Consider the following 25,715-nt stretch of genomic DNA (forward strand, 5'->3'; position numbering starts at 1 on the left):
ATTTTTAAAGGTAAGTTCATCCACTAACATCATTTTCCAAAATTATATAGTCTAGTTAGCTTTTACTTCCCACTGAGGACTCTCAAATAAAAGTCCTACCCCCGCTGAACAGACTAACAGACCCCCCTTTGGCTAAAAGACCCCAAAGATTTAAATTCCTGGCCATGACAGGACGGAGTCTGGCCACATTCCATTTGCTGCTACCCCCCTTCCCCTGGCTAATCTTTACTAGAGATTTTCAAAAGCTGACTTGAGAAGCACAAAAGGCAGGAAGACTTCTTGGCTTACTCCCTCCCTCCTTCCTTCCCTCCTTCCCTCCCCCTTCCTTCTCTTTTTATGGTTTCCATACGACAGCTATTTCAGATCACAGACAGTTTCTTCTTAATAAATGGCTATCAGCCGTAGACTGGTTCTGCCTGGTCTTCTGAGCATGTGCAGTTCATGGACTCAGGCCCTACATTTCACCTTTTTACATATAGGACCCATTTATAACGCATTTAGTATCTTAAATCTCCACTCCAAAGTGCTCATGGGATGTATGTACATACCTGTAAACCTCATGTACATGTGTGTGTGTCTCCCTAACAATTTTCATAGCTCCTCCTGTGACGTGTTGGATATGTATACTTGGCCAACCATTCAGCATACATTCTTGTCTTACCCTTCTCTTTCTTGAAGTGTCTGTGCTGCTTCCCAGCTTGTCAGGATGGCCAGCCTGCAGGGCTCAACCCTTGAGAAGAAACGGTCTCCCTTCTAAATTCACAGACTTTGTGAACCTTTTCTAGCCAACACTGCTGATTTCAAGACCCTATCTCACTAAAAATTATGCTTTTGAGGCAAATCAATGAGTTCCATTTATTTCACAGGATTCTATGTTTTGACTTACTTGTTTAGTTTGTTGGACAAGAATTTTCTAAGCTTTAATTCTTTAAGATAGTGCTGCTTATCGTTTTCCAATTTGCTTTCATTAGAGTCTTTATGAGGTTTCTTTTTGAAAAGGGAAGATTTCAAATCTTTAGTCCTGCATTTGAGCTGACTTCTTGGAGCAATATGATTGTGTCTTAGCCGCTCTAAGTCTTCTTGTGATTCTGCTTGTGTCTAAAACAAGTCAAAAGGATACCTTTTAAAAATAATTATAATTGGATATTTCTTTTAGTTTTGAGCCAGTGATTTAGAGATCAATTTTAAATGTGTGAAAATAGAAGCTGAAAGTTAAAATATTTATCATCAATATCAACTAAACTGATAATTAAATTGGAATCAAGGTTATGAAGTATGAAATGTCTGATTTCCTTAAGTATTAAGTTAGACCGTTGATATGTGGCATTTCACTTTGACACTTCTTGTTTTATTTTTATCATGAAGGTACATCCTCATTCCTTCAAACATGTGATTTGGCCTGTGGTTATCTTTCAAAGTTTTATTTTTGAGCAATTTTTATGAAACCATGGTTAAGTCAATAATTTGTGTTATTTTCAAATATGAGTCCTTGTGGAACCAGTGCTGCACAGACAGCTCGAAAGAAATATCTATGAAGTGTTTGGGAAGGATGTGGCTAATGAATGCACAGTGTGTCGACAGTTTGAGAAGTTCCATTCTGGTGATTTTAACCTTGAAAATGAGGCACATGGGTGACCTGAGATCAGGGTGGATAATGAAGAGCTGAAAGCTGTAGTGGAAGCAAATCCATCTCAACCTACACGTGAATTAGCAGCAAGGCTTGACATTACTCTTCCAACAATATTGGGCCATTTCAAACAAATCAGCAAGGTAAAGAAGCTGGACAGATGATACCACGTGACGTAAACGTGTCAGAAGTGAAATCGTCTTGAAGCTTGCCTTTCTTTGCTGTCACAACATAAAGGTGACCCATTTCTATGCCATATTGTTATCAGTGATGAAAAACGGATTCTTTTGACAATGGCAGGCATTTGGCACAATGGCTGGATAAACATGAACTGCCAAAACACAGTCCAAATCCAAATATTCACCACAAAAATTTAATGGTGTCTGTTTGGTGGTCCAGCGCTGATATTACCCACTAGAGCTTCATGAAACCTAGTCAATCAATTACAATGGATGTCTACTGCAACCAATTGGATGAAATGATGAGGATGCTTGCGATTAAGCAGCCCAAACTGGTCACTGGAGACAGGCCAACGCTCTTGCAAGACGACGCTTACTCACATGTCGCACAAACAATGGTGCTCAAACTACAGAGTCTGAACTTGGAAACTCCCTGTCATCTACCATATTCACCAGGCCTTCCACCAACTGACTACCACTTCTTCCAGGCTTTGGACCACTTCCTGCAAGGAAAAATATTCAATTCTCAACAAGCTGTGGAAAACACCTTTTGCTATTTCATCGCCCCTCACTCTCCAGCCTTTTTTGCTGCTGGCATAAACAAACTACCATTAAGATGGCAAAACTGCGTCGACAGTCTAGGCGCATACTTTAATTAATTTACTGTTTCCTGTTTGAGATATAAAAAACTAAAGTTTCATTTGAAATCAGACATTTCATATTTAATGACCTAATAAATCTGAATTATAAAAAATTTGAATCATTTTTATATTAGTTCTCATGTATTTTGATAGTTCAAAAACAGCAGAATCAATTTAAAATTAAAAAAATTAAAAAATGTAACTTAAGACCTATTTAAGAATGTGGTGAAACTTCTAAATCATTTTTTATTTTCCTAGTAGTCTTGTTTTACAACAACTTAAGAATCAAATGATTCTCTAACAAGAATCATTTTTCTGAAAGATCAATTTAATTATAATAATCATGCAAAACTGAAATTTAAAGGGAGAAACAGATGACACCTTCCTTCTAGAAATCAACAAGACAAATACACAAAACAAACAATACATTTTGAAATAAATTTAGTTGCAATAAAATGTTATCTATAGTGTAAAAGATTCTTCAAATGTGGATCCTTAAATTACTCAGAAAATCAAGGCCATTGCCTGCCTCTGGTATCAAGGTAGTATTGACTTTATAGAATGAGTTAGGAAGGATTCCCGCTTCCTCAATTTTTCAGAAGTTTCAGTAGGATTGGTACCAGTTCTTCTTTGTACACCTGGTATAATTTGGCTATGGATCCATCTGGTCCCGGGCTTTTTCTTTATTTCTGGTCTTTTTTTTTTTTGGTTGGGAAATTTATTTATTTATTCATTTATTTATTTGAGACAGAGTCTCGCTTTGTTGCCCAGGCTAGAGTGAGTGCCGTGGCATCAGCCTAGCTCACAGCAACCTCAAACTCCTGGGCTTAAGCGATCCTCCTGCCTCAGCCTCCCGAGTAGCTGGGACTACAGGCATGCGCCACCATGCCCGGCTAATTTTTTCTATATATATTTTAGTTGGCCAGATAATTTCTTTCTATTTTTAGTAGAGACGGGGGTCTCGCTCTCGCTCACGCTGGTCTCGAACTCCTGAGTTCAAACAATCCACCCACCTCGGCCTCCCAGAGTGCTAGGATTACCGGTGTGAGCCACCGCGCCCGGCCCGGAAATTTATTTTTTACTACTGATTCAATCTCCTTACTCATTACAGGTCTGTTCAGGATTTCTGTTCTTTCTGGTTCAATCTTTAGAGATTGTACATTTCTAGGAATTCATCCATTTCCTCTAGGTTCTCTAGGTTGTGAGAGCAGAGTTGTTCATAGTAGTCTCTGATGATCTTTTGTATTTCTGTGGTATTAGTTGTAATGTCTCCTTTTTTTCTTTTCTCATTGCGTTTAATTGAATGGTCTCCCCTTTTTTCTTGTTTAGTTTAGCTAGAAGTCTTTTGTAGCAACATGGATGGAACTTGAGGCCATTAGCTTAAAAGAAATCACTCAAACAGGCCCGGTGCGGTGGCTCATCCCTATAATCCTAGCACTCTGGGAGGCCGAGGTGGGTGGATTGTTTGAACTCAGGAGTTCGAGACCAGCCTGAGCAAGAGCGAGACCCCGTCTCTACTAAAAATAGAAACAAATTATATGGATAGCTAAAAATATATATACAAAAAATTAGCTGGACATGGTGGCACATGTCTGTATTCCCAGCTACTCGGGAGGCCAAGGCAGAAGGATTGCCTGAGACCGGGAGTTTGAGGTTGCTGTGAGCTAGGCTGACGCCATGGCACTCTAGCCTGGGCAACAGAGCGAGACTCTGTCTCAAAAAAAAAAGGAAAAAAGAAAGAAATCACATCACATTGTAGGACCAGTTTCAATGGCAACAATACAGCAACAGAATCAACAGAAACAAGAGAATGATTAGAATGTCTTTATTCCTTCTCCTTCTTACTTGTAAAAGAAGATTATCTCCCTTGGACTTAAGGAACCCCTTAGGTTCTTGAAAAATTCAAGAACAAAGATTTTCTGTTAAACTGGACATTCCAAGACCCAACTAATTAGAAAAACCAAAGATCTGACACTATTTTTATCCCACGCAGAGGGGTTATACTTGGAATGAGATGTACAACGTTGGGATCCCTAAGGGTAAATGTCTTAAAAGTCCTGAGATAAAGAACCCTGTGCCCCTTGCTACTTCTAACTAGTCTAGTCTTTGGCTTGACTTCTAGCTGATGAAGTGGATCAACTCACTGCCATTCCAAAACTACCTGAACAAAACTATGAAATCTCACCTGATGTGTAAGATGCTATAGTTATAATAATTATTTTAAACCTCAGTACGGTGTTAAACTTGCCCTTTAAAGTAAACACTTACATTTTAAAATCACTGGCAGCAGCAAGATCTTCTGCAGTCCATCCACTCACGTCTTTAAGAGAGACGTCAATGCCGCCGTGAAGCAGAAGAAGATTGGCTATATCTAATGATTTCCCACGTAAGGCAAGCATGAAGGCGGTTCTAAAATAACAGACAGATGATTTCACCCTGAGGAACTTTGATGAAGTTATTTAAACAGCTCATTTTATAAACTTTATCAACGTATTTTGCCTGTCAGTGCAGATTTCACCATTTATATGTACTAACAGACATAAGCATCTTGGGTGCTTAAGTGTTCACCTTTGTAAATTACCACCAAGGCTAAAAGGAAGGAACAGAAAGGAAGCCTCTTGCCCCACTGGGGTATTACATAGTAAAGTGGCTAATTTAAACTCCTTTCATGAGCAAGAAACTATGCTGATGTCAATTATGGACAGTAGGCAAAGATTTCAGGGAAGATTTCACCATGACTTCCCTAGTCTGATGTCATAGATTGTAATTCAGTCAGCTAGGGCTCAGACAAATAAGAGGTCTCTGTAGGCTTAAAACACTAATAATACTAATGGTATTAGCAGTAGTCCTAGTAATTTCAGTTCAGGATGCTCACAAGCATGTGCCAGGCACTGAATTAAATGTTCTCTCTATATAATCTGATTTGTACACAACTACTCTTGAAGGATATATCATCATCTTCCTTTTCATATCAGAAAAATATGTTCGGTGTTAAGTAGTATTCCCAGGGTCACACACCTAGCAAGTGGCAAAACTAGGAATTAAACCTAGTCTCATGAACGTCAAGCCTATCTCTTTTCTCTTTATCACCCACCCATGGCTTGTCTTCATTAAAGAAAAAGTTTATCCAATTTAAGCTATCTTTTTTTTTTCCCTTGGCCCATATTAATTAAAAAGAAAAACATCAAAATACACTAGAAATGAAAAAGGAAAGAAACTGATGAACTCACAGGCGCTGGTAATAGCAATTAAGAGTCACTTAGGGATCACTTAACATCAATATTCGAAGGAAGCAACTTACAGAAAAGAGTCATTGAAAAGACTAAACGAGCTATAACTCCTATGGAGGTTCAACATAGCATTTTTAAAAGAAAAGTATATAAGGGGAGGTTAGAAAAACACTAGAAGAGAATTAAGAAGTTCAACATTGAGGCATAAAGTAAACTGAAAGTTAAAGTTCACATGTCATTAAAAATAAAATGAATACAAAACCCCCTTAGCTAATAAGATCATAGCACCAAAAACAGCAGATTACAAATAACACGCATCAGTCAATACAATAAGACAAGATGAATCCGACTATATACTGTCCTTTATCTTGCCCAGTCCAAATATAATTAATTGCTTTTCTACCTCATGATCTGTGTTGATATTTTGTACTATATCCCAATGATTACAAGTTAATCTTATTAATTTAATATTTCTGATGTGTGATTACCACTCCAGAACACCACTCAGGTTAAAAAAAAAAAAAAAAAATACTGTACCTTTTCCACTTATCAACTGCATTCACATTTGCATTTTTCTTCAGTAAAAACTCCACCATCGCCGGGCTTTTCTTATTCACAGCAAGTAAAAGTGGCGTCATGTCAGTCTGTGAAACAGCAAAAAAATTGATAATTCACAAAATTATATTATGTCTCAACTGAACTCAAAACCTTATAGAAGATCCTATCAACCTACACATATAGTGTAGAAAGTAAATAAAAAGTAGTCCCTTCCCGCTCACCCCTCTGTGCTTTCCCATACGCTGCTCCTTCCCTTGCCAACTCCCATCCTCTGTCTCACCACATTAACTCCTGGCATCTCCACAACTCACTTCAAACAGTTACCAGTTCCAACAATCTTTGCCTCTCTCACTCCATTTAGCATGGTGTATTGCAATTAGTTTATTCTTTCCCATCTAAATCAAGAGCTTCTTGAGGGCAGGGACTGTTATCTTTTCTCTGTATTCCCAAACCCTAGGACACGACAGTAAATCCTTTAAGTATTTTTATTAAATTGATGATCTAAATTATTTATGTCTAGAGAAGTGTTTCTTAAACTATTAATATATTCCAAAGAATATTTACTGGACCTTAAAGACTGTCTCCCAATAGAAATATTCCATGATCTGTTTGAGAAATATTATAAAACCGTGCATTCTATGTCCATTAGCCAAGAAATCTCTTCGACTTTGCCTAATCCCTATTTGACAAAACTTTTTGTGGCAGATATTAACATTTGAGTTATGAGAATTTCAGGGATACAGTTATGAGAGCTTCCAATAAAGGTAGAGGTTTCCTCCAAGTGACACAAACTCACTTGATTCTCTATCAGTGGTGTCAGCATCCCAGATGCCAATGTCAGGCACTCCTGCTCCAAATGCATCACTAAGGAAATGGGCTCTGAGTTAAAAGACATAGGCTACAAGTTAACCTTTGTTGCTTATTATGAAATCGTCCACAGGGTTTCTCCTATTACAAGTGACCGATTTTTATCTTAGCTGTTAGAAAGCTCCGCATCAAATTTACTTCTCAATAACAATGATAATCCCAGGACCCTAGTGCATACCGACTTTTTAAAAAATCCATCGTTCTGGTTTCCACTTTAATTGCTACCTAAAATTATTTTTTATTTTAGGCAAAATAGAAATCAGAAATATAAATACAATGGCTTATCAATAAAAGTTCTAACACTGATCTAGGAGTATTTTTACCATGACGAATTTTACTAAAGGAATGAAAATGTTGGAAAAACTCTTACAGACATTGGCCTAGGCATAGAATTTATGAAGACCCGGAGAGGAATCACAGCAACAACAAAAGTAAATACATGGGACCCGATCAAATTGAAAAGCTTCTCCTCATCCAAAGAAACAATCATTACAGTTGGTTCCTAAATACAAAACCTACAGAATGGGAGAAAATATTTGCATGCTATACATTTGATAAAGGGCCGATAACTAAAATCTTAAGCAAATCAGCAAAAAAATATCTAACAACCTCATCAAAAAGAGGGCAAAAGACAGGAACATATATTTTTCCAAAGATAGACTGATGGCCAACAAACATTATGAAAAAATGCTCAACATCTCTAGTCACCAGTGAGAAGGGCTTTTATCACAAAGTCCCAAAACAACAGCTGTTAGCATGGATATGGAGAGACAGGAACACTCATACACTGTTGGTGGGACTGCAAACTAGTACGACCTCTATGGATAGGAGTATGGAGATATCTCAAAGAACTAAAGGTAGAACTACCATTTGATCCAGCAATCCCACTACTGGGTATTTACCCAAAGGAATAAAAAGGCAATCTATAAAAAAGACACCTGAACCCAAATATTTAGAGCAGCACAATTCATAATTGAAAATATGTGGAAACAACCCAAGTGCCCATCAATACATGAGTGGATTAGCAAAATGTGGTATATGTATACCATGGAGTATTACTCAGCCATAAAAAAGTGGTGAACTAATACCTCTTGTATTAACCTGGATGGAACTGGAGACCATTCTTCTAAGTGAAGTATCACAAGAATAGAAAAACAAACACCACGTGTACTCACTATTAAATTGAAGATAATCGAACACCACTTGTGTGCACATGTGGAAATAACACTCATCGGAAATCAAGCAGGAGGGAGTGGGGAGGACGGGACGAGTAAATTCACACCTAACGGGTCCAATGCACACTATCTAGGGGATGGGCACACTCCTAACTTTGACTCAAATGGTACAAAAGTAATTTATGTAACCAAAACGTTTGTGCCCTGTAATATTCTGAAGTAAAATAAAATAAAAATAAACATAAATAAAATCAGTTGCATTTTAAAGCGACAGTGCTGAAGAGACAGATACAGTGTTGTCTGCAATATGCATATCCTATCCAACTATAACCTGGATTAGCCTAAAAAGGTAGACAGGCATTCTAATGGGAGAATCATTGTTTATGGTATGTAAAAAGAAAAAGAATTTTTCAAAAAAACAGAACCTCTAAATTCTAAAATTCAAGCCCATTACTGAGGGATTAATATAAAATATAGACTATATACTGGGAACAAGAATAAACTATCTTGAAAACCTTGAAATCTTTATCAAAATAGGGAGGCAAAGTAGGTGACCTAAGCATGTAAAGTACGCAGGCGGGCAGGGGAGCAAACTGGAGAACATACACCTCGTGTAAAGGGGCAGCACGGGAACTGCATACCAAACGGTAAGATGGGCTCAAGGCACACCAGATTTGATTCTTTAAGAGAAGCCTGAAATCCATATTTCTCTGCATGTCTCCCAAATTTTACATGTTGACTCCATTTATGGAGCCAAACCAAACATACCTATGGCCCACATTTAGGCAACGGCCCTTGTGTTTTTATATTTGCTACGGATGTGTTTCCACATAGTTGTATATAAAACAAGTATTTGCATGTAAAATTTTTCCTTTATTTAGTGTCATGTGTTTTACTAAAAAAAAAATCAAGCCCTGCCACGTAATACAAATTGCTATTAAGATTCATAATACCCATATCAAGAATTTTTACAACATTTATTCATTTACAATCTATTTGTATTTAATTTTCCCAAATTGTTGACCAAATGGATAATGACCTCATAGGACTGCTGAAACTAAATTATTAAAAGAATTCTTATGTATTCCTACTAACTACATGGTTTTCAGTGTTTAAAAATGCCATCCTGATTATGCCAAAGCTATACGAACTTAACAGACATACTGAGATAGTCCATCATACAGCTTCAACTGAAAAATGGGTCAGGATTTGCTCCTATCCTAATTGAGAAAATCCCACTTGCAATAAACATTTATTGATCTAATCACCCGAATCACAACAGACATGAAATCCTGAAAGGGCCTGCCCCTACTTACTGAAAAACTACCCATAAGGAAATTCCTAAAGACCCTCTGAATGGCAGTGAACGACGGTTGGAAGGAAAAAGGTGTTATTCTGTAAGTTGATCAATGCTGCCAATAATACTTCTTTTAACTGTCCAACCATAAGATAAAGATCAAACTCAGGCTAATATTATGTGATCAGAAAGGAGAGGTTTGAAGGAAGTAGTACCTATCAAACTCCAACTTGTCTAGAGATTTCTGAGGTTTTTGAGACATGTGAATATATATATATATGACATTTATGCAGTGGTTCTTAACCAGAAGTGTATCATAATCTCAAGGATATTTTTCGTTTTTTGTTAGAGACAGGGTTCTCACTATGTTGCCCAGGAGAAACTCCTGGGTGCAAGCGATCCTCTTGCCACAAGCCTCCTGAGTAGCTGGGACTACAAGCACATACCACCACGCCTGGCTTCAAGGAATTACTTTTATATATACATTTCCAGGTTTTATTAGACTTCCTAAATCAAAATCTTCAGGAGAGAGCCTAGACTTGCAGATTTTAAAAAAATTTCCCCAGCTCACTGTGATGCACAACTCTAGGTGAGGACTAGTGCAGTAGACAATCAACTCAGCCTCATCTGTCACCCACAGGGCCAATCCTTTTATCATTTGGGGATTTGGCAAGAAGAGAAAAGAGTGAGAGAGAGAGTCACTTACTAAAAACTCCTTGATTCTCCTGGGTAGGGGTTGAACAGGGACTAGGAAACTCAAAATGCAATTTTGCTATTTATAAGCTCCTTCTCCCCCACCTTCCCATCAAGACATTCTAGATCTGACAGCAGAGTTTAGACTCTTATCTAAGTGGCCATTTCTACCAGAGTAGGACAATCAGTTACTTATTTTGTTCTTCCCTCTGCTGAAGTGCTTCTCACTTCATCACCACCTGTTTCAGACAAATCTGGTTTCCTCAGAGTCCTCCTAAAACTGATCTCTAGTCAAGTTTACAACTCATTACCTCTCTCTTCCAAACTGAAAATTGTTATCCCCAAAACTGAAGAACACCTTGTCTAAACAAAACAAAACAAAACCAAACCTGGAAAAACCAACCGAACAAACAAAAAAGGCCAAAAAAAAAAAAAATCAAAAAACATTTTTTTGATATTTTCCCTCAATTACCTAATTTGAAAATTAGCCTGCAGGTTTCCGATGCTCTTCTCTTCCCTTTCCACTTGGCCCTTTTCAGCCTTGCCACTGAGAGATCTCAGCCTTACTCCTGCCAAACATAGACACACTGTGACCCCTGCCATTCAGTGACAGGGCCAGCCTCACAAGACCAAGTGTCCTTCCTGGGATGGGCACCCAACCCCTTCCCCCTTGGTCTCCTTGGCATTCCTGCCTCCTTCCTTCTCCACGCCTCCTGCCACGGTCCTGACACCATCCTGCCCATGACCCTGTTGCACCCATTTCTAGCTCCATCCGCTCTGGACAATAGAGGAACCTCACTGTCTTGAATGGAGCATCATTCTACAAGATAAATACACCCTTTCCTACTAAACAATAGGTCATGTCTCATAACATACCTTTGTGAATTTATTTTAAAAACCAAAATGAGGCTGGGCGCTATGGCTCACGCCTGTAATCCTAGCACTTTGGGAGGATGAGGCGGGAGGATCGCTTGAGGCCAGGAGTTTAGACCAGCCTGAGCAAGAGCGAGGCCCCCTCTCTGCAAAAACAGAAAAATTAGCTGGGTGTGGTGGTGTGCTCCTGTAGACTCAGCTACTCAGGAGGCTGAGGCAGGAGTGCTTAAGCCCAGGAGTTTGAGGTTGCAGTGAGCTATCATGAGGCTGCTGCCCTTCAGCCTGGGTGACAGAGGTCTCCCTTTCTCCAAAAAAACAAAAAAAAAAAAAAAGGAAGAGGAAGAAAGAAACAAAATTTTCCCTTTCAATGAAAAGATGGCCAGAACAAGTAAGCAAAAGCAATAAAAAGGAGAGGACGTTGTCTATCCTGTCCCAAATCTAAAGCACAGTGGTCTGCAAACAGTAGTAAACAGGGAACAGTAGTGAGGTGCTCCAGGGCGTGTGCTCTGAATTAGGTAATCCAGATTCAAGTCCTGGGTCTATCTCTTGCTAACTCTTCCACCTACGGCAATTTACTTAAACATTATGAGTCTCAGTTTCTTCATTGATAAAAAGGGAAAACTAATAGTGCCTACTTCATAGGATTACTGTGAGGATTAAACTAAATAGTCAACCTCAAATTCTTAGTGCCTAACACATTATAAAAAATTAACAATAATATTATTATTATTAACGCTACTTCTGCCTGTCAAACACTGTGCTGTGCCCCCAGGAGACCACAATTTACGGGGAAAACAGACTTGCTGATAACTGCAGTTTCTAAAACACTGCGACCAGCAGAATGAGAAAAATGCTAGAACTCAGAAGACAAAGTCATTAAGAAGACTTTAACCTCATCAGGTGATGTCAGGATCTCCAGTCTGTAACCTATGACTTTGCATGGGCCTGCTCTGGGGCACAGCGGTAGGGAGGGAGTTGTTCCAAGGACGAGGCAAGAGTGATCTGGAAGTGACTCAGAGACACCCATTCACCCTCACCAGGGCACTGGCCTGCAATGAGTAGGCAGGGGCTGGCTCCTGTCAGTGACACCCACCACCCCTTGCCCTTCCAGGCATTGCCCACAGGTGACACCACTTCCTCCTCCTCCTCTGCCCTTGATGTTCACTTTGACCAGATTACCTGCCACAGGACACAGAGTCCACAGATTAAGCAGGCGCACACACAAACATAAACATACACATACACACACACACACACACACACACACACACTGGGTGAGCTAGAACAATCACCTTCTATTGGGGGGAAGGGGGGAGGCAAGCCTCATCTTCACAAATAACCTCAAATTTCCACTGGTGACCTCATCCCCAAATATTGCCACAGAGATAAACTACTAGGATTCAAAAAAAGTTCCCCATGTAATTTTGCAACACTTGTATCCACCACTGGGCCTCTCTGCCTTCAGTGCCCTATAAATAGATATTTTTAAAAATAAATTCTGTACTGATTCCACAAAGAGCTCAATTACATTTGTGTATGTGTTAAAAGTATTACTGTGTTACATTAAATGCAAATCCAACAAGGGCAGAGATTTTTGTGTTTTGTTCTTCACTGTATCCCTTATTTGTAGAAAAGTGGCACATAGTAGGTCCTCAGTTAATATCTGTTGAATGAAGAAATAAATGAAATGTAAACACGCTAAATACTCCACCGTTTGTGCATCCGTTTTGGCACGTCATCGTGTAATAAAAAAAATACTGGGAAACTCAGAAAAGGGAAGTGGCTAGGGGTCCCCACGGCTCTGAAAAGCCTGACAATGAGACTCTCCTGGACATTACACTTCCTTAAGTGTCATCTGATGTTGAGTACCAGCTAAGAAGGTCTCAGCCTGGAGCAGCTCTCCCTCCATCCTGGGAGACAACTGGAAATATCAAGAGGTGCTTTGGGGGGTCACAACGAGGAAGGGCGGCTGCTGGCCTTTCGTGCGAAGGAGTTGGGGATGCTAAGTGACCCGCAGGACCAGAACAGCCCCATCCAAACAAAGGCAATGGCACAAGGGCGAGAAACACTACCTGGCTTGCCAACTCCTGACGGATCTGACTGTCTCTGTGACTCTGCGCGGGGTCTGACCAGACCGGATGTGCAGAGGGGATGGATGGAGCTCGGCCAGAGTGAACGGGGAGAGATCAGCACAGGGGCAAGGGGGGTGGGGGTCGGCCAGAAGAAAGGGTTGCGGGCAACCCTGGGCTTGAGACAAACTCAGTCCTTTCCATCTTTTGATGGTCCCAGCGTATCTAAAAGAGAAACTGCCAATCTGGGGTGCATCGGAAGCCGCTGGATGAAAGAAAAGACTCCTGAGTCAAGCCAGGAAAATCCCACCATGGGTCCCAAGCCAAGGGCCTGACAGTCCCCTTCCTCCTTCCCTCCCCCCACCCCCGTGTCCCCAAGAGAAAGTTCAGCAAGATCAGGTCCCAGTGCCCTGCAGGGGATCAGGGCGACCCCGCCCCAGGCCGGATCCGAGCCCCGGGGCTCCCCGCGTGTGGGGAGGCCGCCCACGTGCGCAGCCCTGTCCTGTCTGCATTTCCGCCCCAGCCGCGCTCCCGCTGCCAGGCCTGGCCCTGCGCCGCCACCACGCGCCCACTAGGTGGCGCCTGCGCTCCAGTGGGCGCCGCTCCGGCGCAGGCAAAGGCGACAACTCCAACCCGAGCCCCAGGATTCCGGGGACTGGAGGGCACCGCCGGCAGCCAAGGTAGGATTCCTGAGCCCTGGGCGTTTCCCCGGAAGCTGCGTGGTGGGGGTGGGCAGCTGGGCGGCCGCGGAGCACCGCTCGCGGTCTGCAGAGATAACCCGAGAAGTCGGAGCAGCCGCACGTGTCATTGCCGCCTAAGGGGGCCCGGAGACCCGCAGTCTCCAAGCTGGGCCTACTAGCAGAGCAGAGCACCAGGTCGCTGGCACACAAACATCCTCCACTGGTCTTTTCCTCTGGAAAGCGTGCCCAAACCCCCAAGACAACAAGTCCTAAAAGCAGAAGGAGCTGCGTTGCTGATAAGATCCAAAACACCACTTCTTAAACTTGTCTGCACGGTGGCATTGCTTGGGGAGCCTTAAAAAAATGCTCATGCCCCACTTCCACCCCCCAGAGACTCAGACGTAACTGGTCTGGGTTGAGCACTGGGCGTCTGGATATTAAAATGTTCCAGGAGATTCCAGCTTGCAGCCAATTTTGAGGACCCTTGATCTAAAGAGTTAGAGAAAAGCTGAGGACATTTCTTTGTGATAGCCCAAACTGCTAATGACTCCCTCCTCCTCCTGCCCCTCCTCCTCTTTCTCCTTTTCCTCCTCCTCCTCCTCCTTTTTCTTATGACTGTGCCTTCATGCTGTTAAACCCAAGGTATCAAACCAACACCGGGTTCGCCTCCCGCCAAAGGGCTGGTTCTGAAGGGACTGAACTGGAAAGTGAGCAGAGAACACAGAGACACAAGTGTGGAATGTGAGAGAAGACTCTATTTATATAACAGCACTGTTACCAGCATGGGCTTGGAGTCCCTGATGATCCCCAATGCTCACTGAACCACCCTCAGCTTCAGTTTCCTTATCTGCAAAATGGTTATGACAGTATAAAACCCTAAGGGGCGTCACGAGAATTGTTAACAATGAAAGCTTGTGTTTACTAAGGGTTCCCCTTGTGCCAGGCACTGCGCTAAATGCTTTCTGTGCATTGCCACATTGACTTTTTATTTTGAGACAGGTCTTCCTCTGTCACACGAGCCACGCGGCCCCAGCGGGAAGGCGGCGACGGCCCGGGACCGGCCGGCAGAGCTTGGGGTGGGGGGGAGGCAGCGGGAGGCGCCCCAGTGCTCTGCAAGCCATGCTGCAACCAGTGCGGGCGCTACTGCGGGGGCGTCTGGCCCAAAGCTCGGCAGCCCCGCCTCCCTGGCTGGGGCCCTCGCTCCAGGGCCCTCTCTCTGGGTGGCCTCTGGCTCCAGGACCCAGCGATGGCTGCAGCGGGCACCGGCCACTGGCCACAAGAGACAGTTCTGCCCATTGGCCCGCCCTAACTGCCACTCTGTTCTCTGCTTTCCCTAGCAACAGGCTTCAACCTCAAAACTCTCAAACTCCTTCCTATCTGGACCCAAAACTACTCACGCAGGAGATTTCCTCCATTAAATCTCCGGGATCACAAGCCAGTACTCTCTCTCCTCTAACCCACCTCTTGTCATAGGGACCAGCCCTTAACGTGAGTATAGTCAACTGAACGCGTCTTTCTCTGAGCAGCACCTGCCTCTCCATCTTTCCATTAATATTTCCTGCAGCACAGCCTTGCACACAGCAAGCAGCCAATAAACATCTGTCGACAACATCAGTGCAGCATGGGAAAAAGCCGAGTTTCTCTAGTCTTAGGAGCCCCATCCATAAAACATGTAACCCCAGTCTTTAAAAAAGACACAAAGCTGTCCTCCCACCACACAGCAAGCCGCATTTGCAAAAGGAGTCAGGTTAAGCCAGAAAGTAGCTGTACAGAGCTGTACAACTGTGCCAAATGTGTGAACAGTTACAAAGACATAAAGAGCAAAGAGTGTGCTCTCTTCGAACTGTCAAGATCATAAAGACCTGGAAAGACGAAAACACTGCTGAACGACAGGAGGCGGCAGAGGAGCCCTGATGACTAAATGCAACACAGGGTCTCGGTCAGAATCCCGGAGCAGCAACAGGACATTAGTGGATAAACAGGTGAAATTCAAAAGAAGCCTGGCATTTAGTTAAGAGTAATACGCCATGTTACTTTCTCAGCTTTGGCAACTTCACCAATGTCACAGAACTAGAATGTGGATGGAGAATATGATAGAACTCTGTACTACCTTCTGCAACTTTTCTGTACTTTGTAAATTATTCCAAAATAAAAGTTTATTTAAAGCAAAACCTTGTCCGGGACTCGCAATTCTGACTTGTTCAATAATTCCCCAACAATGCCACGCCACGCTGGCCACACGGATCCTGGAGAGCCCGCACACCGCAAAGCGCTGGAGCCAGGTGCACAACGACCTGCTCCAGCCCTGTCTACTTCGGTGGGACCCCAGCGTGGGACGCACAAGAATGTCCCCACAGGCCCAAGTCCTAATCCCCGGAACCTGTGACTACTTTAGGTTACATGGAAAAAGGGAATTAAGGGTACTAATCAGCAGACAGAGAGAAGATGAGAGTCGGAGAGATGAGGCTTTGCTGGCTGTGAAGATGGAAGAGAGGGTGCCAGCTGCCAATGCAGCTTCTAGAAGGAAGATGGAAAAGATAAGAAAACAAATCCTACCCTGGAGGCGCCAGAAGGAACCAGCCCTGCCCACACCTAGATGTTAACAGGCTTCTAATCTACACAGCTGCGAAGTCATAAATCTGTGTTGTGTTAAGGCGCTGCATGTGTGGCAATTTGTTACAGCAGCCACAGCAAACTAACAGCACCGAAATGCAAAAAGCCACAGGGCTTCTCCTGACTCAGGGTGCTGGTTTCCCTTCCGCCTTTCAGAGCTCCACCACCTCTCCCTACACTCCCCCTGCCCCCCACTCCTCATCCCCTGACCCAACACACCTGGGGACTTAGTAGACAGCTGTTAAAGCGGAGGTGCACGTTCAGTCGCAAAACAGACTTTCCACTCAACTTTCTAAGACGTCATTGTGTCACTGGCTCCTACTGACATGGTCTTCGTTTAGTTAGAGTTTCTTAGTCTTCTTTAAAAAGCCAGTCATCTGATGAGAACCCAAGTTTAGCAGAATCAGGTTTAACCGCTTTGTCAAGGAAAACAAAGTTCAGGTGTCAATCTCCTAACAGTCACAGCTGCGTAAAATTACCTAAGCTAAAAGTGAAAGCACACATTACTTTTCTAAGTTTTATACGAAAAGATAAAGGATACAATTCCAAAATTCCCTTCTCCTCTTTTATGGGAAAATTTTCTATCAGAAAATATTTTGAGTGTTAGCATACTTAATATATTAATGTTTCACCTGCAGAACTTGAAATTTCACGTAGACTCTTCTCAAATGAAGCCCACGGTGGGCACCTCCGCCCCCTCCACCGCCCCTCGGCCCCCGAGGCCCGGGGCGCTACTCCGCCGGCGGGGGAGGCCTGCAGGCAGCAAGGCCGCGCGAACGCCCGCCCCGGCCCCGGCCCCGGCCCCGGCCCCGGCCCCGGCCCCGGCCGGCGGCGCCTCTTACCTGGCTCCGAGCGCAGGGCGGCTCTGCGGCGGCTTCGCGGCGGTGGCTCCCGGCTGGGGCCCTCGCTCCATCGCGCGCGCTCTCTCGGGCGGCCTCGGGCTCCTGGACCCAGCGACTACTGCGGCCCGCGCCGGTCCCAGGAGACACTGCCCCCCCATTGGCCCGCAGTGTCCTAAACCGCCATTGGCCCGCCGTGTCCTCCACCGCCATTGGCCCGCCCCGACGGGGCAGCACGAGCTGCGCGTGTCACTGGGGAAAAGTTTTTTTAAAATCAACTTTCTCGCTCATTTCGGATTTCATTTTTAAATTGAATAATTGAAAAAATAAATAAATAAATAAATAAATTGAATAATTGACCGTTTAAAAAGTAGCCTTGAAATTAAGCTTACAATGGTCATTTTGAAGAAATTTCTTTAAAGAAAGGATTAAAGAGAATATTGTAATTCCTAAAATTGAGTGTATCTGTAATGGGCTTCTAACCTTGAACACTGCAGTAGTTATCTAATCAATATTGTTCAATCACCAAATACTGAGAAAAGCATTAGTCAACTCAGTTTGTTCCAAATCTTTAAATTTGGTTTTCCGATGGGGGGGTTCCAAATACTTAGTGACATCAGTGGTGCCATTTTTCGTTTAGTAACCATGGTTATCTTTGTCCTTTTAAAATTTTTAATTATAAAAACTATTGAATGAAAAGTAAACTGAAATTCTAAATGAAATACTAGTTTATAAAAAAACACTTTCTCTAAAGGTAAGAAAAATGATTATAGATAGTAGGAGATTGGAATTGCTTAATAGCATTTTAACTGTATATTTCTCAGCGGTTTTACGCTTTATGGTACGCATGGTCAATACATAAACAGCCTCCCTGTTTTTTATTGGGAGAAGGAAAAAAGGGGAAAAAAAACTAAACTTAACTTTCAAATTATTCTCCAACATAAGCAAAGGCTGATGAGCGAAGAAGTCTATAAATTAAAGTTTCACTTTTAGTAAAGGGTGGAAAATGGAGAAATGATTATCACCTGTACCTGTATAAACCAAAACTGATTGAACATTGGTTCAGTACTTAAGTCCTGCCCGGCGGCGCCTCCAAACTCGCCGCGGGGGCCTCGCCCCGGGCGCCTCCACCCTCCCGGGGGTCGCCGGCGGGCGCGGGGCGGGGGCCGGGGAGGAGGGGGCGGCGGCGGCGGGAGTAGGAGGAAGAAGAGAAAGAGAAAGTTTGGCGCGGGGGGAAGGCGAGCGGGACGCAGCGAGGGAGCAGGGCGCGGGCGCGGAGCCTGGAGAGGGCAGGACGAGCCCCAAGCAAAGCAGCCCCGGCGCCCCGAGGAGCCCCGCGTCCGGGCGATGGCGGCGGGAGGAGGAGGAGGAGCTGGCGGCGGCGGCGGCAGCGGGAGCTGACGGCGCTTTTGATCCCGAAAAGAGGCGTTCGGGCTGCGGAGCCCGTCAAGGCAGCGGCGGCGGCGGCGGCGGCCGGGAGGAGGAGGGGGAGGGGGAGGGGCGGGAGGAGGAGGAGGAGGGGGAGGCGGCGGCGGCGGCTGCAGCGGTCGGAGTGGACGAGCTGGAAGTGGGAGCTGATGAGTGAAAAGAAAAAAAAGTCTTTGGATCTTTATTCTGCTAATTAGTTTACTGCAAAAAATGGCTGTGATTAATTCAGTGCGCCTGTGCTTCATTACCCAGGCACGACGCGAAGGGCTAATTAGCCACCTCCTGAATCAGTAAGATTCAACAAAAAAAAAAGGGGAAGGTGGAGGCAGGCAGAGGGGAGGAAGGGAGGGAAAAATAAAACAGGGGAAAGTGATGAGCAGGGCACACATAAATGGACTCAATGTTCATTTAGATTTTTTTCATTTGTTTACTTCGACAAACAGCATGTCCATGAACATGCTTGTACCTGTATCTTTGAGCACATACGCAAATACTTCTATGGGATACGATGCTAAAAGTAGAACTGATGGGCTTTTAAATTTTCAATAGATACAACAAAAATCCCTCTTAAAAGGCACCATTTGGCCAGGTGCAGTGGCTCACGCCTATAATCCAAGTACTCTGGGAGGCTGAGGTGGGAGGGTCGCCTGAGCTCAGGTGTTGGAGACCAGCCTGAGCAAGAGTGAGACCACGTCTCCATTAAAAATAGAAAAAATTATCCGGGCGTGGTCACGTGCACCTGTAGTCCCAGCTACTCAAGAGACTGAGGCAGGAGGAGGATCCCTTGAGCCCAGGAGTTTGAGGTTGCTGTGAGTTAGGCTAACACCAGGGCACTCTAGACTGGGAAACAGACTGAGACTCTGTCAAAAAAAAAAAAAAAAAAAAAAAAACCACCCCAAAAACTACCATTTTACATTCCCACCAACCATTTCTCCACACTCCTACTTTTCCCAATTTCAAAAGCAAGAAAAGAAAACATAGAAAAGGTGGAGGGGCGTTTCGTTCATTACTAACGAGGCTGAGCATCATTTTATATACTTACTGACCTTTTTACTTCTGCCCTGAATTGTTTCTTCATGTCCTTCATCCATTCTCCTCCCCCCATTGGGTTGTCTTTTTCTTGTTTGTAAGAGAGCTTTATTTATTACGAATGTTAACCTTTTCTATGTATGTTGCACATACTTTGTCTTAATTTCAACATTGTTTACCATGTCGTTTATTTTTTTTATTTCACACAAGTTTTTAATAAATGTAACTGTGAGAATAAAATTTCAAAACAAAAATAGTAGTACCTATAGTGAATATTTCAGTAAATACCTGTCAATTTGCCTAACCTTATTTGATTTGTTTCATGAGAATGACCTGCATTAAAAGACAATTGGTAGCCAGAGCGGTGGCTGACACCTGTAATCCTAGCACTCTGGGAGGCCAAGGTGGGCAGATGGTGTGAGCTCAGGAGTTCAAGACCAGCCTGAGCAAGAGCCAGACCCCAATTCTACTAAAAATAGAAATTATATGGACATCTAAAAATATATATAGAAAAAATTAGCCGTGCATGGTGGTGCATGCCTGTAATCCCAGCTACTCGGGAGGCTGAGGCAAAAGGATTGCTTGAGCCCAGGAGTTTGAGGTTGCCGAGAGCTAGGCTAAGGCCATGGCACTCTAGCCCGGACAACAGAGTAAGACTCTGTCTCAAAAAGAAAAAAAAAAAAATCTTAGCCAGATTTTTATTGTTGCCTATCTGCATTTCACTTCTGGGGGGAGGGGCGGGTGTGTGTGTGTGTTTGTGTTTTTAATACATGCATAAACGTTTGGTGCCTGTCTCCCTCTTCCTAGGCTCTTCTCCCATCCTCTCTTCCTGCTCTCCGTGCCCTGCTCATCACTTTCCCTTGTTTTTTTTCCCCTCCCTTCCTCCCCTCTGCCTGCCTCCACCTTCCCCTTTTCTTTTTTTGCTGAATCTTATTGATTCAGGAGGTGGCTTCGCGTTGTGCCTGGGTAATGAAGCACACGCGCACTGAATTAATCACAGCCATTTTTTGCAGTAAACTAATTAGCAGAATAAAGATCCAAAGACTTTTTTTTCTTTTCACTCATCAGCTCCCACTTCCAGCGCGTCCACTCCGACCGCTGCAGCCACCGCCGCCGTCTCCTCCTCCCCTTCCCTCTCCCCCTCCTCCTCCTCCTCCTCCCGGCCGCAGCCGCCGCCGCTTCTCCTCGGCGGCCCCTGCCCGCTCCGGGGGCCGTAAACTCCCCGCCAACCGTGCTGCTGGGCGGCGGCTCCGGCTCCAGCTCCGCCGCCGCCGCCGCCGCTGCCTTGACGGGCTCCGCAGCCTGAGCGCCTCTTTTCGGGATCAAAAGCGCCGTCAGCTCCCGCTGCCGCCGCCGCCGTCGCCGTCAACTCCTCCTCCTCCCGCCGCCATCGCCCGGACGCGGGGCTCCTCGGGGCTCCTCGGGGCGCCGGGGCTGCTTTGCTTGGGGCTCGTCCTGCCCTCTCCGGGCTCCGCACCCGCGCCCTGCTCCCTCGCTGCGTCCCGCTCGCCTTCCCCCCCCTGCGTCAAACTTTCCCTTTTTCTTCTTCCTCCTACTCCCGCCGCCGCCGCCCCCTCCTCCCCGGCCCCCGCCCCGCACCCGCCGGCGACCCCCGGGAGGGTGGAGGCGCCCGGGGCGAGGCCCCCGCGGCGAGTTTGGAGGCGCCGCCGGGCAGGACCCACCGGGACGCGGGGCCAAGGGTGGGAGGGCGCCGGGGTCCCAGCGCCGAGACCAAGGCGACGGCCGGCAGGGGGTCCGCGGTGCCGAGCGCCGCCGCCGCCCCCGCCGCTCCCGGCCCCCAACTTTGCCCCAAGCGGAGCGGCGCCGGGGCCCGGCTGAGCCGCCGCGCGGGGCACGCACCGGCCCGAAGCAGTCACCGCTGCCGCCGCCGCTACCGCTGGCCCGGCGGGCGCCTTCCGCGCCGGGACTGGACTTGCCGGGGACGCGGGAGCCGGACCGGAGCCCGGGGGTCCGGGAGGGGACGAGGAGGCCGTGATGCTCTACCTGCGCGTCCTCCGTCCTGCCCCACTGGCTGCGCCGCGAGCGCCCAGAGGGGGCTCTGCCCTGGACACTGGGGGCTCCGGGGCTCGGGCTGCGCCGCCGCCCAGGGCCAGACCGAGCCTGGCTGGCCTTCCTCCATCTGCTGAGTTGAGAGACATCGGAGCACTCCTTTTTTTTTTTTTTTTTCTTTTTGCCTTTCTTTTTCTGTCCTTTTTTTTTTCTTTTTGGCAGAGTCCCACTCTGTCACCCTGGCTAGAGTGCCGTGGCGTCAGCCTAGCTCACAGCAACCTCAAACTCCTGAGCTCAGGGGATCCTCCTGCCTCAGCCTCCCAAGTAGCTGGGGTTACAGGCATGCGCCACCATGCCCGGCTAATTTTTTCTATATATTTTTAGTTGTCCAGCTAATTTCTTTTTAATTTTTAGTAGAGATGGGGTCTCGCTCTTGCTCAGGCTGGTTTCGAACTCCTGAGTTAAAAGGATCCACCAGCCTCTGCCTCCCAGAGTGCTAGGGTTACAGGCGTGAGCCACCGCGCCCCGCCTGGACTGCAGAATTCTTTCCCTCCCTCCACGTCTCATCTCCACGTCATTAAAGGCCCATTTACCACAGTTCCTTTTACGCAGTACATCATGTCCCCCTTGTAACAAAAAATTACAAGGCACACTAATGGCAAGAAGCAGTTTGAAGAGACAGACCAAACATAAGGACCAGAGTCTGATATGGCAAAAATGTCGGAATTATCAGACCAGGGATTTTTAAAAACCGTGATTTATATGCCAAAGGCTTTCATGGAAAAGGCAGACAACAGGCAAAAACAGACAGATAAAGTAAGCAGAGGAATGGAAAGTCTAAGAAAAAGTGAAAAAGAAATGCTAGAGATCGAGAATGCTGTGACAGAAATGAAGATTCCTGTGACGGGCTCATTAGCAGACTGGACGTGGCTGAGGAAAGACCCTCTGAGCTGGAAGATATAATAATTTCCACAACTGAGAAGCAAACAGAAAAGACTGGGGGAGAAACAGAACAGAATATCCAAGAACTGTGGGACAACTACAAAAGCTGTACTGTGCATGGGAAGGGAAATTACAAGGAGAAAGAGAACAAGGAACAGAAGAAATATTTGAAGCAATAATGACCAAGAACTTCCCCAAATTAACGTCAGACACAAAACCACAGATCTAGAAAGGTCAGAGAACAAGCCAGATAAATGCCAAAAGAAAAGGCAAGGAAAAAAAAAACAGCAAAAACTATACCTGAGCATATCATATTGAAACTTAATAAACTCAAAGATAAAAGAAAAATTATTGAATGAAGCCAGAGGAAAAAAACTACCTTACTACAGAAAAGCAAAGATAAGAATTGCATCTCACTTCTAATAAACCATGTAAACAAGAGAAAGTTAAATGAAATATTTAGTGTTGAAAGACAAAAACCACCAATCTAGAATTCTTCACCCTAAAGACTTGTCCTTCAAAAGTGAAGGAGAGTGTACATTTTTCTTTTTAAAAAAATATTTTTTTAGAGACAGGGTCTTGCTCTGTTGCCCAGGCCAGTGGGATCATAGCGCACTTCAACCTCAAACTCCTGGGCTCAAGAGATCCTCCCACCTCTGCCTCCCAAAATGCTGGGATTCAGGCATGAGCCACTGTGCCCAGCCTCAAGAGTGGACATTTCATTGACCTGCTTTCATTTGTATATGTGAGCAGTACTTTTTCTGATGTGCTATACAAATAGTTCAAGGTTAGTTAGCAGTATAGCTATGAATAGTAATGCTGCCAGTCTCCTTCGTATGAAAGACATTTATAAAACATGCTTAAATGTATTAGGTAAGTAGCAGGTCTTTATCTACAAATACGTGATATTTAGGTTTTTATTTTATGAAACTAGGATTTGAAAAGATTATATATTTGAAGAATAGTATAATATGATGGTTAAAAGCATAGGATTTGGAGCTGCTAGCCTGGGACTGGAATTCCAGCTTCAGCAGTGTGCTATTAATATAAATTCTCTGCACTTCAATTTGTTTTCTTTGAATGAATGGCTATAATTTCTACTTCCCATGGCTGTTACGTGATTGCATATAAAAAGTGCTGAATAAATGGTGGCTAATTCCTCTTGACCTACAGATGGCTTAAAAAAAAGTGGCTGTTATGACTAGCCTTTGTTTTTTATGCAAAAAAAAAAAATGAAAGGAGAAATACTTTTTGAAACAAAAATTGAAGAAATTTGTTTCCAGTAATCTGTGTTGCAAGAAATGTTAACAGAAATTCTTCAGAGAGAACAAAAATAGTATAAGTCAGAACTCAGATTTACATAAAGAAAAAAGCAACAGAGACAATAAGTGAAGGAAAAATAAAAACTTTTATTTTTCTTATTCTTAATTGATCTAACAGATAAGAGTTTGTTCAAAATAATAATTGTAGCAATGTATTCAATTGTGTATGCTATGTGTGTATGTGTATGTATATATGTATTACTACATGCTGACATATGCTTATATATAAGTAAAATGAAAGATTGCAATGATACAAAGGACAAAAGGGAAAAAGTAGGAATATGAATTTTGCTATTATAAGACATTTGCACTACCCTTGAATCAGTGCAGTGTTATTTGAAAGCAGGAATGTATAATATATGGTAAACTCTAGGGTGACCATGAAAAATGTTTTTAAAAAGTATAACTGATAATGCTAAGACAGGAGAGAAAATGGAATCATACAAAAAAGCCTAATTAAAACCACAAAAGGCAGAAAAAATGGGAGACAAAAATAGGAACAAAGATCAAAGGCAACAAGTACAAAACAGTAATAAATATGGTCCCTAATAATCGTTATGTCAATAATCACTTTGAAAGTTAATGGTCTAAATGTACCAATTAAAAGAGACTTTCACAGTGGATCAACAAAGAAGACCTACCTTTATGTTGTCTACTGGAAACCCACTTCAAATATAGGGACACATATCGATTAAAAATAAATGGATGGAGAAAATATACCATGCTAACACTAATCAAAAGAAAGCAGGAGTAGCTATATTAATTTCAGACAGAGCAGAATTCAAAGCAGGAAAAGTCATTAGGGGGAAACAGGGGCATTATAGAACGATAAATGGGCCAATTCTCCTAACAATCCTTAACTTGTATAGTCTAACAACAGAGCATTAAAATATGCGAAGCAAAAACTGGTAGAACTTCAAGGAGAAATACATGAATATGCTGTTACAGTTGGAGACTTCAACCTCCTTCTTCAGAAGTGGACAGATCCGGCAGACAGAAAAGCAGTAAGAACATAACTGCACTCAACACCACCACCAATCAACTGGATATAGTGGATATTGATAGACTACTTCATTCAGTAATAGTAAAATACACATTCTTCTGAAGCCCACATGGAACATTCACCAAGATAGACCACTTCTGGGCCATAAAAGCCACCTTAACATGTAAAAGAATAGAAATCATACAATATCTGTCCTCAGACCACAGTAGATAGTTGGAAAATCCCAAAATACTTGGAGATTAAACAATACACTTCAAAATAGCACATGGGATGGTCACAGGTATGAAGGGTTGGAATGGGCCTGGCCAGGAGACCGAAAGTCGGGGCAGCTGGTGGGCTCTGGCCTCTCCACTTTCAGTGCTTTTGGGCTGCTGGCAGGCTCCAGTCCAGCGGTGCTCATAGAGCCCTAGCTTGGTGCATGATTCTCTTTTCTGCCCTCCTGGAAACCTTGCAGCCGACCCGTGATTTCACAGGTACCTTGCTTTGCTCTCATGGTTAGAAGTTCAAGCCTGGAACAATGGTATGCATTCCTTGCGTCACCATTCCAGTTCTGCTCTGGATCTACAAAACATTCCTGGAGCCATACCTGTACTCTCTGATTTCCCCTTTTGTTAGTGGTATATGTCCTAGGGAAGCTATA

General features: G+C 44.1%; 1 non-coding gene across 1 annotated transcript; it reads left to right on the top strand.

The window, feature by feature from the left end:
* Nucleotides 1-23,460: 23,460 nt before the first annotated feature.
* Nucleotides 23,461-23,592, top strand: LOC138374031 (small nucleolar RNA SNORA19). The gene has a single exon (XR_011231315.1). It is a non-coding gene; the product is annotated as a small nucleolar RNA SNORA19 (small nucleolar RNA).
* The last annotated feature ends 2,123 nt before the right edge of the window (nucleotides 23,593-25,715 follow it).

The sequence above is a fragment of the Eulemur rufifrons genome, chromosome 23, assembly GCF_041146395.1.
Source record: "Eulemur rufifrons isolate Redbay chromosome 23, OSU_ERuf_1, whole genome shotgun sequence".
Lineage (NCBI taxonomy): Eukaryota > Metazoa > Chordata > Mammalia > Primates > Lemuridae > Eulemur > Eulemur rufifrons.